Raw genomic sequence first — 14,897 nt, 5'->3', positions numbered from 1 at the left:
TGGATTTTTTCTCCAATAAAAAGGATTCCTCAAGTGTACACATAAGGGGATACACCATTATAAGAGTAAACGCAAAATAAATTCAAAACTCGGTGTCATCCCAAATACAAGGAACGTATTTTCAGGAAAGAATAGGGAAATTGACATAACTTCATGACTGGAATAATGCCCTAAATGAATAACTTCTGAATTTAAACATAATTCCCTACTCCAAACTCGGATTCTGATATCACATGATTTATAGCATCAAGAGGGACCAGAACGGGTTGTAATGGAGCTATGAGGTTAATACAGGTTGTCGAAGAAAAGGTAGAGTGTGCAAAGGATGTGTCGGGATTTTTTTGTTCCAGCATTTATTTTGAAACAATTGTGCTAAATAGCTAAAAGAATTTCTTCTTTTTTTTTTCACTTTTTTTCTTTTTTTTATTTTTTTTAAATATGAAAATAGCTAGATAGACTAATTCCCAAAAAAAAAAAAAACACCGGATTGGACAAAATTCATATAGTTATGGGTTAAACGAGGGTAACGAAAGAAATTGTGCTACAAATGGCTCACATGGGCTAGCAATGGAGGTTAATGTAAAGAAAGAAAAATGTTAATAGGCACAAAATGAAAAAAAAAAAAATTGATCCCTCTATCATGCTTCTACAAAACGATGTTACTCAGTCATCTAATTCGGAGTTTGAAACCAGTCAAATTCATCCGCTATCATACTAGACATTCAAAGCGAATTGATATTTTGAAACTATTGAAAAGATAAGATAAACAATAAAACATATTTAGAGTAAGTATTATTTTACTTAGAATTAACGGTTATTAGGCTTAAACACTTACTTGAGTAATAGTCTCCACTTATATTGAGGGATCATACAATGTACTAATCAGCTAATTACTGTTACCTTTGACTTTATGACCGATAACCAATTTTTAAATTTTGAATACCCGATGAATGCAAATTACTTGTTCTAATGCATATACATTTTCAAATAAAAAATTAATGCATTCATGTTTCATATTGCAAACTTAACCGGCTATCAATGCATAACTCCAAAGCTTTAGGAATAACGTTATTTAAAACACACAATTTTTTTTTTTTAATAAGAGCAGATAAAGATAATCAATTCACACAAGACTACAAGCAAGTAATAGTAAACTCGCAGTTAAACATGAACCAGATAATTCATAACTGACCTTATACCCCTCAACCTGAATTGCAGTAATAAAATAGGGTTGTTAAGAATACCTGTAACTCCACAAGTCTATAGATTTACTGTGAACTGCTAAAACTCAAACAAACAAATAAGCATACTATATATATATATTTATATTTTTACACCAAAATAAAAATTTCATGCAAGTCATAAGATAAACAAAATGCGTCTCAAGAGTACAAAAAGTACACCTTACTCAGCCATCTTATCATAGACTTGCCTAACAATATTCCACAATTTTTTTTAATTAATTAATTAATTATTTTTTTTTAAGGAACACAACCAAGAAAAATCTTATAAGTTGTACAATAACTAGATGTGTCTCAAGAGTACAAAAAGTACTCCTTACTCAGCCATCTTAACAAAGAGCACTCCTCATAGTGATAAATCTAAATTAATCGGACCCCTTTGGTGCTTGTTACTGATTGCCTTAGACCAGTTTATCCGAGGCTCACGAGGATCGTGTTGTGGAACATAAGCGTATAATTTCTCTAGTAGCTCCTCAATGGTGGATGCAAAAATGAGAATCTTTCTTACTGAAAGAGAAATGAACTTTTGGTCCACAGCCTGATCAAGAAAATAGAGCAACCTATCGAAAAAATGGTTAACATTTAAAAGTCAATGGGTTTGGTATGGAGATTACTCTTAGCCTAGGAGATTATACAAAAGATTTCTTCAAGTGTTCCAAAATCTCTTGGTAAAGCAATGAAGGCGTCTGACTGATAAATCTTACAAGCCATGCACTCAGACATAGAAGTCATTTCTATAAGTTGACTGCGTGTAATTCCGAAAATATGTGGTTCAGCCAAAGGGATTGGCATTACACCTACCACAGATGATTTTTCAAGATGTGCAGCTTGTGAAACATAACCATTCAATCCACAACTTCCCCCTCCATATACCAAATTAATTTTTTTCTCTCCTAATTTTTGGCCTAGTTCGCTTGCTGCAAGTGTGTAACAAATATCGCTCTCAAATTGAGAGCCATAAAGTACACATATGGTATTGATTTGACTAACTAACTGGCCTTCTATGTTTGTTCCTTTTGTATGCCCTGGAAAGAGGTTTGGCGATCAAAAGTAGCTATACAAAAATTCAACAAGAAATAAATACAAACAAAAATCATGCGTATGTACAAGTAGTTGTGATTATGGCTCACTTCTTCCTCTGGTTTTACGTCCAGAAATGGATTAAACACTTTCTATGAAGTGAGGATAGGCTTCTTATCCAATTTTCTTATAGATTGGCAAACGTGGTCATTTTTAGTCAGATTCTCAAGACTATAGCGTTGGTGGTCACTTATGAACCGGGTCCATAAAGCAAGAAGTTCTCTTTGCACTATTCCACATGGATGCGTCTGAAGATTCAATCGGATATCATCCAATGACTCCTTACTCAGTCCATCATTTATGAAACTAATTTTATCTTCTCGATTTACTGACGTAAACCCCACAGATTTGCATCGTGTGTTACATGTCCATCGAGCACATTTGTGACAACCATTCACTCTTTTAGCTCTTCATTTCTTCGCAAAACTACTCTTCCTTAAGCCTGAGAAGTGCTTAAAACTAGGTGAAGTTTTGCCAGCTAATCGAACTTTTTCTTCGATCAGCCAACGAATATCTTCTGGGATGTTATTACGCATCAATAGTCTAAGTCTTTCACACCTAGCAGCATAAATGTTTTTCAAATCATTCTGCAGGAGAGATGGATAATACTTGCGAATTTTTGAGAGCTGAAGATCCATTTCTTTTTTTTTTTTTTTAAAGACAACTATAATAAGAAGAAAGTAAAGAATTATGAATCTTACAAAAGGGATGAGAGTACCTGATCGAAGAATAACACAAAGGAGACAAGACTAAGCTCAAAGAAGTGTGGCTTGCCTCATACAGATATGGAGTCTCTTATAGAGCAATGGGCATCACTATTCTACACTCGGCTCAAGGTATGCCATAATTGCAGGGTGACGTATGGCGTCTCATTTTTCAACATTTGGCATTGTGCCTCTTTCTTTATAGGGAGTGTAATTGCACTGCCCGAGAAAAATGGCTACCACTAGCGTCAATTTTGTCTCCCTCTTTTCTCTATCTTTTTTTTTTTTATATATATATATATATTTATTTATTTATTTAAAAAACAAAATTTTATTTTATTATATATTTTTATTTTATTTTCTTTAGAGTTTTTTTTTCTTTTCTTCCAGTTAAGAATCAAATGAGTGGTTACTTACCTAATTGTATAATATCTCCCATTCATTACACCACTTTTGAAGTTATTTTCAAAATTATGTAAATTGATTTTTCTCATGAATGCACATACATATTTTGAAAATATATCATCCGGAGGTGTTGGTTTTATTACATCAGAGTACGACACATTAATTCGCACAAACACCTCACACATGTTTGGTTTAATTTGATCCCCAATAACATAGACTAGCCTAAAAGATAGAAATTTAGGCTTAAATGTGGATAGACCTATGACATATTCACAGTTTGGACTCTCGGATTTTATCCTATTCTTCCTCCCAGGTTTCTTCTTTCTCACATCATTTTGGTCCAATTTTTCTTCTATAATTGCTTGTACCATCCTAGGTTCATCAAGTCTCTCAATTGGCTCATCATTCCTATGGATGGATGTAAATTGGACCAACTCTTGACCTATGGGTGCATTGAATGATGATTTCCCCCCTTCAAAATTTTGATTGGGTTGGTTTGGAAACTCGTCAGGCTCACTCACGCTCGAGGTCTGTGTAAGCTCAATCAATTGTTCTAAAATGTCACCTATGGCCCTAGTGGTTTGTTCTTGAAATTTGGCTACTTGTGCATTAAAACTCATTTGACCTTGCATAAACTCCTGAAGGGTGTCCTCTAAAAAATTTTCATCATGAGGTTGACAAGTATCAGATCTAACCCCTTGTTCTAACTCAAATTGGTGAGATACTGGAGAGAAAGGTTCATGAGATTGGAACAAAGAGTCATCGTTCCAAGGATAATTCCAATGGTCATAGGAACTGGGGTAATCAGTGTAAAGATCCGGGTCGTAGCCCGACAAATAAGAATTCTCCCCCTGACTCAGGTTAAAAGAAAACCTCCCCACACTAGGCTCGTGATGACCAAATGCATTAGAAGACACAGAAATGCTAAAATACTGAGACATAAAAAATATGAAAATGACAATTCAACGACAGATAATGATACTAATGAATCAATTAATACTTCAATAATCATACCTAACCGTAGTCTCTTGCATTGTTTAGTAACTAATAGTTATCTAAATATATTTTTAATTTTTTTTTTAATTTATAATTTTTTTCTTTTTGTTTTTGCCTCAATCTCCTTGACAACGGTGCCAAATTTTGGCTACACTCTTACCCTGCAATTAAAACACAATAAAAAAAACATAGTAAAACTTTTATATATTTTTTCCTTATTTTGGTGAGAGGTTTATACTCATCAGTGTACTAGTGCAGTTGTAGTCCAAATTTAAATTTATATTTTCTGGATGAGTCTAGGTCGTCCACTGAGAGATTTATTTATGGCAAAAGAAAAAGAATGTCACACACATACACACGCATTTAGATGAATTGACAACAAGATTTTTTTATGAATTTTTAGATAACAGATACTAGGAAATAAAGCAAGACAGAAGTTGAAATAAACGCTGAATGTGAGAATATGAAATTGGATAGCACTTGAGTTAAGACAATTTCAGCACTAACTTGTTGATTTCTAATTTTTAGCAGAAAAGATTAGTAACATTAATTTAATTTCAAATATGAGGGTTTGTTTTTAAATACAATTAGAGATGATAGTTCTAGTTTAAGCAATCCCCATCTAGCCTCGGACTTCTTTGGCATGGTGAGGCTGAGGTTCAGCATGTTTGCGGCTTGACTTTCTTCCCCTCTACTACCACTAGCTTTAGCGATCTCGAATGCGGACAGAATAGGCCCTGTCCCCCAAACTTGAATAAACCTCTCACTTATGATCTCAGACTCAAGGGGAGGAGCTAGCTGGTATTCCCTGAGCAGTTCATTCGTGATCTCGAGATCTTCCGAGCTTGACCTCGCAACAACAAGATTGTCAAGGACTTCGGTCTCGTCAACCGACAAACTTAGCCTCCCGCCTCTGAAATCTGCACAATGAAATGAAGATATTATGATGCATATATAAAGTAAAAAGAACCTATGTGAGCTGATATGCCCTTACCTGGGGTCGGTGAGAAACTGAAGTTTTTGAGTGAAAAAAGCGAAGGGTAGGAAACAAAGAACTAATTGGACTTGTAATCTCCCACGTTGGATTTTCCCTTTGCCCTACCCTGGGTAATGATGGCCTTGTATGGTGAAGGACGAGCCACCAAGTAGTACAGCCCGTCCTTGGCACTCTTGAAAGAAAAAAGGAATTTGATGAGTTTCAGGGAAGGGGGAGGAAGTTGGTTCCTAAGAAATAAAATGGTAAGGGAAGTGAGCTGGGTGTAAGAGTTTGGGGTCAGTTGAAAAGGTGCGAGCTTGAGCTCATTTAAAAGATTGAGAATGTAAGGTGCAATAGGAAATCTAACCCAGACTCGAGATGTTGGTGGCTAATGGCTACGAAGCCAGTTAGGGGAGAAGCCGCATGGCAGCTCGGAGAAGGAATATACACCCAGCAACTCTTCGGAAGACGGAACTCCTGGGTGCAAGTCCCCACTTCATGGAACTTGGCCTTGGAAGGGAGTTACCTAAAGACCTCTTGCCTTTGGCCCTCTTTAACGACCTGCCCGCTGACAATCAGAGTAGATTCTGAAGATGTCCCTTCTGCGACCTCCGAAGCTCGCGAGCTCGCTTTCTTGGGTTATACATCTCTATCACAAGGCAATATTCGAAGTCTGAGGTATCGTCTTCTTCTATGATGTGGTTGCAGCTCTTTTGACTAGAGTTCTCTTGAATAGATTCGAACATCTACAAAAAAAAAAAATAGTCAGGTCGCAGGTCGCAAACCAGACATAGAAGAACTGGAAAAACCCTAAAAATACTCCATATCCGAAAGGTCATGTGATTTGCAACGGGGTGCCACCTAAGGCTGGGGGCTACAGCTACAAGCCTGGTACTCAATGGGAAACTAATCCTAAGGTCTTTAAGCTCGAAGACCTAGAGAGTACCTAATGGATCGATTCGAGCCAGTGCACTAGGAAATAAAAGGTAGCACCAATAAAATCAGAAAGGTAAGAAAGTTAACGCTGGCTAACTGGCGATGAACGACCTAGTAAAAGGAAAAAGCAAGAGTAACTGAAAGTTTACCTATCAGAAAACCTTTTGTTGGTGTCGGAATCTGGAAGTAAGCTTTGAACAGTAATGGATGCCTGAGCAACCGTAGTCGGGAAAGCTTCGTCACAGAGAGTGCTTTGGAGATGAAGAGAACAAGAGCAATAATTTTAAAAGCAGCGTAAAGAGGGAAACAATAAAGCTTCCCTGCCATTTAGCTCAATCGATCTCAGTCGTCAGATCAAAACGGCTTCTGGTATGCTATGCATCCATCAGATGCACGATACCTTATGGGTCCCACAGGTATAATCATGTGCAGTAATGGGGAGATGTGTGCCATTAAATATGCTACAGACAAGACGTGTTGCATAAAACGGAGTGATTTGATGCGATTTGGCAGAAGTCTGAAAGGCAAATTTACAGTTGGAATAGCTGACATCCATCAACTCCCAGTCCAAAGATCGCACCGTGAGCTGGGGGGCTTGTGTTATGGGTATTTCCATTTCCCGCACTATTTCTTATGGGTTGGGCTTGATCCAACAGGCCGACCCAATTTCCAGAACCCCAATAAGCCCGAGCTCGTCAGAACAAGGTCACACGTCACTAAAACTCGAGCTTAGATCATGAAACCAAGCGAGCTCCCAACGAGTTCCCAGCAAGGCTTCCAGCGAGCTCTCAGTGATATACCCAACGAGCTCCTAGCGATGCTTCTAGCTTGCTGGCCTAACCATACAGCTCGCGCGTCAAACCATTCATCTCATGTAAACAACAAAGCTACTGAATAACCAGAGGCAGGGACCCACTCACTTTATCTAAAGCAAACCAGATCCCTCGTAATGAGGATCCCACACCCAGTTTTATACAGATGATAAGGATAACTTGTCCTCCATTATATCATATTTATACTTTTGTATTTTATGCAATTGTAAACACCCCTCACTATAAATAGAGGTTGAGATACCTTTGTAAGAAAGGGAGGACAACAAGAATAATCACATACTGTTACTCTACCGGAATACCTAGATAACAGTCGTGGAGTAAGCATCATTATAGCAGAACCACCTAAAATTCTCTAGCATACCATTTTTCTTTGCTTCCACTTGGTTCTTCCTCTTGGTGTTTGGGCTTATTTTTCTCATTGCAAGCCTACGAATCACGGTCGACTGATTCTGAACGTCGACAAACAAGATATATCAATTCTTATTCTTAGTAAATTACATTGTATTAAATTACATTTTAGGGGCACATGAGTCCCTAAATTGTTTTTGGTTACTAGTATGCCATTACGAAATGTTGTTGTAGCTTATGATTTAGTTATTAATTTGTTGTTTTAAGCGATTGGGCTATGAGTTGTTGTAATTAATTTGTTGTAATGGATTAATTTGTTGTAATTTGTTATTTTTAATATTTAACTTAATATTTTGATTTATTTATATATTATGAAAATAATTATATCATTTTAATTTGTACTCTTAAAATGATCTATGAGTTGTTCTTTATCTAGATCTATCAAGTAGTTATTACATAGAATTATGTTGAATCAGAAAGGGTGTAGTATTGATTTGATCAAATTTATAGATTTTTTGCATGATCAAGTAGTAATTACATAGAATTATGTCCAATTAACAATGATCTAGCACTTATTATATAGATTTATGTGAAATTACAAAGGAATAAGTAGTAGTTTTATTGAATTTGTACATATTTGATAATTTATGCAATCTATGTGTTGTTCGTACCTAGATGATTTATGTGTTATTTTCTATCTAAACAATCGATGTTGTTCACCAAATTTAAAGTTTATATTTATTATAAATTTTATACTTTAATTTATATTCATAAGCAACCAAGATATATCAATTCTTATTCTTAATATAGATTACATTATAAGTTTGATATGTTATATAATATGGATAGTATCAATTACAAATAATATACATTAGCAAAATTTACCATTTCCCACCCAACCTGAACCCAAAAATTAAAAGTCCCTCCCAACCCAATTGCATGCAACGTGTATCGAACCATGGTTAACAAGCAATATTCAAGTGATACATACCATCAAACACAAGCCTTATTAGTGCGACTGTTATTCATTATTTATAATAATAATGGATCGCGCTATAGGGTATACGCACCTGCTCATCGAAAAGGTCATATGATCGTTCTATCCCTATTTCAAAATTCAAAGACGAAAATGCGCTCAAAAATCAAAAACTCTCCCTTATTCTTGCCCGTTACTCTTTCTCCCCCCAAAATTCTCTTTCTCTCTCTCTATCTCTCAAACATGCGATCAATCTCCATTGAAAGACTCGACAAACGAGTGAACCGCTAGCCACTATGCAACCAGAGCTCTGTCATCGTGCGACGTCTGTGAGTCCGCCTCACAGCATCCCTTCTACCCCTATGTGACCCGTCGGCCACTAAAAGACCCAGTGACCGTGTGACCCACCGGCCACTATGCGACTAGAGCTCCGTCGCCGTGCGATGTCTGTGAGTTCACCTGCAATGTCAGTCCTACCCCCATGCAAACACCGACCAGGTAAGATAGACTATGCTATTTGTGTTATTTTGGTATTTTTTTAACATTGTTATTTGTGTTATTTGTGTTTTTGAGCTTTGTATCCTAAGCACGGTTCGAATAATTTGTGTGATTTTGTGTTTTTGAGGATTGCATTGTATGAAAAGAACCTCAACCCACCTGAAACTAGAAGTGGGAGATGAAGGGAATTCACCCAATGAAGTCCGCCATCTTCAGGGTTGGGTGGAAGATGAACGAAATTCGCCGAATGAAGTCCGCCCATCTTATGGTTACCTATTTGGGCGGACTTCATCATCAAGAAGAAAAAAATTGCTCTTAAGATGTGTTCACAGATAAGTTCTCACTATTTAGAATCCCATTCCTTCATTGGAGCCAAATACCTTAACCGAACATTACAAGCTTTAAAAAGACCTATTGATTCTAAGTGGTGTCTGTTGCCTACATTACTAGAGAAAGGCATGAAGAGCAAGCATATGGAGCTCGCATTCATCCATTTTGTTTCTTGTTGCATAAACTTATCCACACCGTGAGTTCATTATTGATGAAGGCTAATCACACACACACACACTTGAGTGAAGGATTATTTTGTGAATGAAAATTGTCTCTTGAATAGATTGTAAATCTTGTTAGTATTCGCTTGTCTTTTCTAGTTATCTTCTCTAAGCAAATTTTGAGGCGCACATTTTATTACCTTAATCATTTGTGAGTTTAATCTTTTTCTTTTGCTCGAGGACTAGCAAATCTTAAGTTTGGAGGAATTTGATAAGTGTAATTTTTACATGATTTTTACCAAGCTTTTAATTATTAAAATTGCTAGTTTTCTTTTATTTCTTTTATTATATTTTTTTCTAGTGATTTTTTCTTATTTATTTGTGAGATGATTAAAGCAAAAAATATATTATAAGTAAATTTATAATGTTAATTTAAGTCAATTGGGTAGACTTTGTCATCGATAAAGTCCATCAAATACCAAATTGGGCAGACTTTATCCACTGAGACCGGATTGGGCGGACTCAAATTAACATTATAAATTTACTTATTAATTTACTTATAATACTACCATATTATTCTTCCTAATCGGAATACTACTATTTTCTAAGAACAAAATAAACAATATGGTTCAAAAGCATGAATTAGGCTTGAACGGAGAATAGAGGTCTCGAATTCAAGTGTCGTCACATCACTTACTTGTGCAATGCTAAAAACTCAATAGCCATTCACCATGTTTAAGTAAAGTATAAAACTAAACAATTAAGGGTCAATGATTGATTTATCCTAAACTAAACAATACCAGTTGGTTTGATACTTAAAATTTGTAATATTATTCTTTATGTGTAATATTGTCTACTGAAAATTCAATACTTAACGTTACTTACTGATCCACTTATTGTGTTTGTGTTGTTTTTGCATTTTTATACAGATGGATCAGGAAAAGAGTGAGCAATATACTTATCTTCACACTACCAGGGTATTGCCTCCCGGGACATGGGCTACTACACTGTGGGATCAACCAACTTGGGCCAGTTCAACTTGCTCTCGACCGTTATAACATGTTGGATACATTCTTGAAGGGCTCACTTGAACATTTCTTGCAAATCCCCCTAACCCTCCAAATGTCTGCACCACAGCTGACCTACCAAGTTCTTCTTAGGGAGGTGGCATTTCTTGACACTTGTGATGATGAGATGTGGTTCGAGATTGGCGGGGAAACATATAGGTATGGGTAGCAGGAGTTTGTCCTAATTAGTGGACTCCGATTTGGCCTAATTGATGAGCAACTCTTGGAAGTGAGGCACACGAGGGATAATAGTTTACGGACACGACTATTTCGAGAACAAAAGTTGGTGTCCGGGCATGACATAAATTCTGTACTAACTAGATAAAATTTGGCTAGTAGATGATGTCCTCAAGCTGGGTTACATTTTTCTGGTGAACATGGTACTATTGGGGCACGACGAGCGTGAAAATGTTCCTGATCTCTTGTGGACTATGATTGAAGATTTAGAAGCATTTAAGGCGTTTCCTTAGGGTACGTATATATATAGTCAGATTTTATATTTCCTTAGTCCAGCTACCAAGGTTGACAAGCAAAGCGATGAGGTTGGAAAGAAAATGAACATTTATGATTTTGTCTAGGCATTTCAGGTACCATCAGAGCAACATATTACTCTATTTGATTGCCAAATCATTTATGATTGTTTTGTTTTCTTTTGTTTTGTTCTTGAATATAAAAACTTTTCCCCATCTACAATAGTGGTTGATTGAGACATTTCCCTGGGTTCAAGCAAAATGGGCTGATAGAGTACCCGACGCAGCCATGATACCCAGATGCAGGAAGTGGCTATCTAGCAAGAGGCCTAAACAAATTTAGTATGAAAAATGTCTTAATAAGGTAAGTGTGTAACCTAACCTAGCCTATTATCTTTTATTTTTTTAATATATAATACTTGGCTATCTATTACAACATTTGTAGGCAAGAGGATTGAGTCGAACGCTTGTGCCCACTGAGGCAGAGAAGGAAACAGACTTTTGGAGGTCCTTTAACCCCTTGCACTGGGTTGGTGATAGTGTCTACAAAAATAGAGGTGGAAGGGGTGATAATGATAAAGATGTCGGAGGCAGGAAGGGTGGAGAGGAGGTTTAGCCAGAGAGGATGGGCAGGGCTAGGGATACAGGCAAAGAAGGTGGGGGTAGGGAGGGCAAGCAAGGATGAGGGCAGTCAGGGGGTGCAGGAGGATGATGAGGGGTTTGTTTCGTGGTTGTAAGATGTCAAAGGAAATATTGCCCGAGAACACACATCATGGACATAATGAGTCTAAGGTATGTTCACTACATTTTGTTTTTTGTATAAAGAGTAATTGTTTGTTTGTAATTTTTTTTTTATTTTTAGTTTTTTTTCCTTTTGCAGATAGACAAGATGATGACTCAAACGCTTCAACTATTGCAAAGCATGGACTCTCGGTTGAGGCAAGTTAAGAGGACCAAGAAGCCTTATTAGAGATGGATGCCTGGTTGAGGCAAGCATTAAAAAATCAGGAAGCTCTGTTAGGCATGAACGCTTGGTTGATGCGAGTTGAAAGAAACCAAGAAAAACTGTTAGCTATGCTACACATCTCGACTGTATCCGACCCCACAAATCAGCAATCAGATGAGGAGGATCGGACATCCCATTCTAGAGTAAGCCCCTAAATTTATCCTATTTACATATGATTTTGAAGTATTACCATCTTATAGTGGTTTATTGAAAATAGTTGCCGGAAGACGTGGTTACAAACAGAGAACGACCCATGCGTGAACGAGCACCATCAAAACATCGTCAACCACCGTTCACTAACCCGATAAAACTGAAGAGGATTATGAATAACGTTTCAGAGGGGTTCAGGTGCAAGAGAGGACCAAAAAGAATGGTCCCCCTGCAGACAGTGCACCAGGATTGGACGATGAATTATCCCCCCTGAGGGATATGCTCAGTATATCAGCTCAAAAGAAGAAATTGGGTTCGTATATATAACTAGTACTTTTTTGATTTACATAGGTAATGCATTATCATCCTAATAATAATTGTTGGTTATTGTAGGCGGGATACTAGTTTCTTGCTCAATCTATTTCCGAGCCACCTACGAGATTTAGAGGACCTGACGTCATGGTTAGATGGGTGTTTGATTGACATGTTTTTGTGTTGCCTCCGACGTAGGAGAGATGAGGAGTCTGAGCGTCCCCCGTATGATACCAACTATGCGGTGATGCCTACATCGTTTTTTGTGATTGCTCAAAACATCTCATTTAACTCATTTTGTTGTTCATTTGTACGTCGCCCGTGATAAATTTTAAACCTTTGTCTTTCAGCGATTGTACTTGTGACGGCCTGTCTTCTGGAGCGCCCCTGCTGGCAAATAGGATTCATGAGTAGGTCATCTGATGCTATGGTATAAACCTTGGAATGAGCCGAGAACGGGAATAAAATAAACCACCCTGATCCAAAAACATGCATACAACCAACTTCTGATACATAGGGTCACATGGTTTATGTAACACCCCGCTCTTTTTGGTGTGTCATAACTTAGGAAATTCTGGGCTAATTTTTTTTTAAAAGATCTATGCATCAACACAATAATTCAAACATTCCCAAAATTTCCATTCATCATTCTAGCATGAGACACATCATAAGCCAATTATGCCAGACTAAGTATTTTGACAATAGCGGAAGCAAGAATCGAACCTAAACATGGCATCATAATAACATTTCAAGCTTGCCAATAATTTTCATATTAATATTACATGCTCGTCAAAATAGGAACTTCAGTCTCTAGACACATTGGATACATAAGTTTCTCAACGTGACTAAATCACAAAATGATATAAGTCTCTCAACATGAGTACATCTCAACAGCCATCATAAGTTCTTGACACGATCGATTTATACAAAATGAGGTGAATTGAAGAATTACACTTTCCAAAACCGCGACGTCCTATGATGTCACTTTCCATCCTTTTCCATGCCTTCGTTGCAAGCCCCAACAGGAACGTTTGAATGTTTCAGGGAAGAAGTCCAAATTAGATATTGAATTATCTAAGTAAGGGCACAACATTCATTCATTGATCATGTATGCAAGATGCAACATGTCCTTTTCTTTTCCTTTCGTTTGGCGGGTCGCCAAAACGCATTTACATTTCAAATCATATACTTCGTGTATGAATGCAATATGCAAAATGTCCTTTCTTTTTCCTTTTGTTTGGCAGGTTGTTGAAATGCATTCATTCCTTCTGTTTGGGCCGACAAGGCATAAAATCGTAAATACTTGCGCTACTCTCCATTTTAGCGACCTCTTTCAAGGTCGAGGTGCATGGGTGCACCATTAGTAGAGCACGATGCCTGCCCGTACTCCCAAACCACATGCGATGCATGATCAACGATAATTTCGTGAATATATGCATTCATCATCACAACATGATTATGTAATCTACATGATGCATAGCATAACAAGACATGTTAACATGATATAAGCATTTCCATAACCTGAGTCTTAAGTCGAACCACTTACCTTGAACGAAAATTCAACTAGTGCCTCGAAATGCATGACAACCTCGAAAATCGTGCTAATCCTCAATTTGCTTGATCAAATGAACTCCTGGTTAATACTTCAAAGAACATCAATATTCCTGATTCATCAAAAAATTTTATAATTTCTCTATTTCTCCTATTTCCTCCATTTTTCTTAAAATTAAAAAATAAACATTTCTCAAATAATTTCCCAAATTCTTCTTCACTAAAATTCCTAAAATAATTTTCCAAGCCCTCAAGAAATTCCTCATAATTTTCAGAATCCATTTTTTATTTATTTCTCATTTTCTCTTTGATTTTCAAGCATTTAATGCCTCAAGAATCCATAATAATACCAATCATGCATTTCTTTTCCAATTTAATCATCAATAATTCTAAAATATCATTCTCATATTTCTGGAATTTTTGAAGGAATTTTCGAACATAACTTACCTTCCTGTGAGCGATTCGGTATTCTCCTATATTGCGACGAAGCCTTGGTTTGTGTATCCAAAAATGTCTTCTGCCACAAATTTCCACACGAACTATTAAATCCAGCCTATAGGATTTTTTTACATTTTTCCCCATTTTTTCCTTTTTTTCTAGATTTTCTTTTTTTTTTCTTTTAGTTTTCTTCTTTTTCTTCTTCTTCCTACGCATCCGCCATGGCTGCCCCTGCGCGTGACCACCGCCGGCAGTTGGCCGCCCTTGCCGCTGATCACAGTCGCACTGCCTTGCCGCGACTGCCAGGGCCAGACATCAACAACCCTTTTTTGCCTCCTGCTACCATTGCAGCTCGCCATTGGCCGCCTAAACTTGGTCACTCCCCTGCCCTAGCCACCATCGGCCATTGGCCGTGACTG

Source organism: Diospyros lotus, chromosome 3 (assembly GCF_014633365.1).
Source record: "Diospyros lotus cultivar Yz01 chromosome 3, ASM1463336v1, whole genome shotgun sequence".
Classification (NCBI taxonomy): domain Eukaryota; kingdom Viridiplantae; phylum Streptophyta; class Magnoliopsida; order Ericales; family Ebenaceae; genus Diospyros; species Diospyros lotus.
This window is presented reverse-complemented; position numbering follows the sequence as displayed.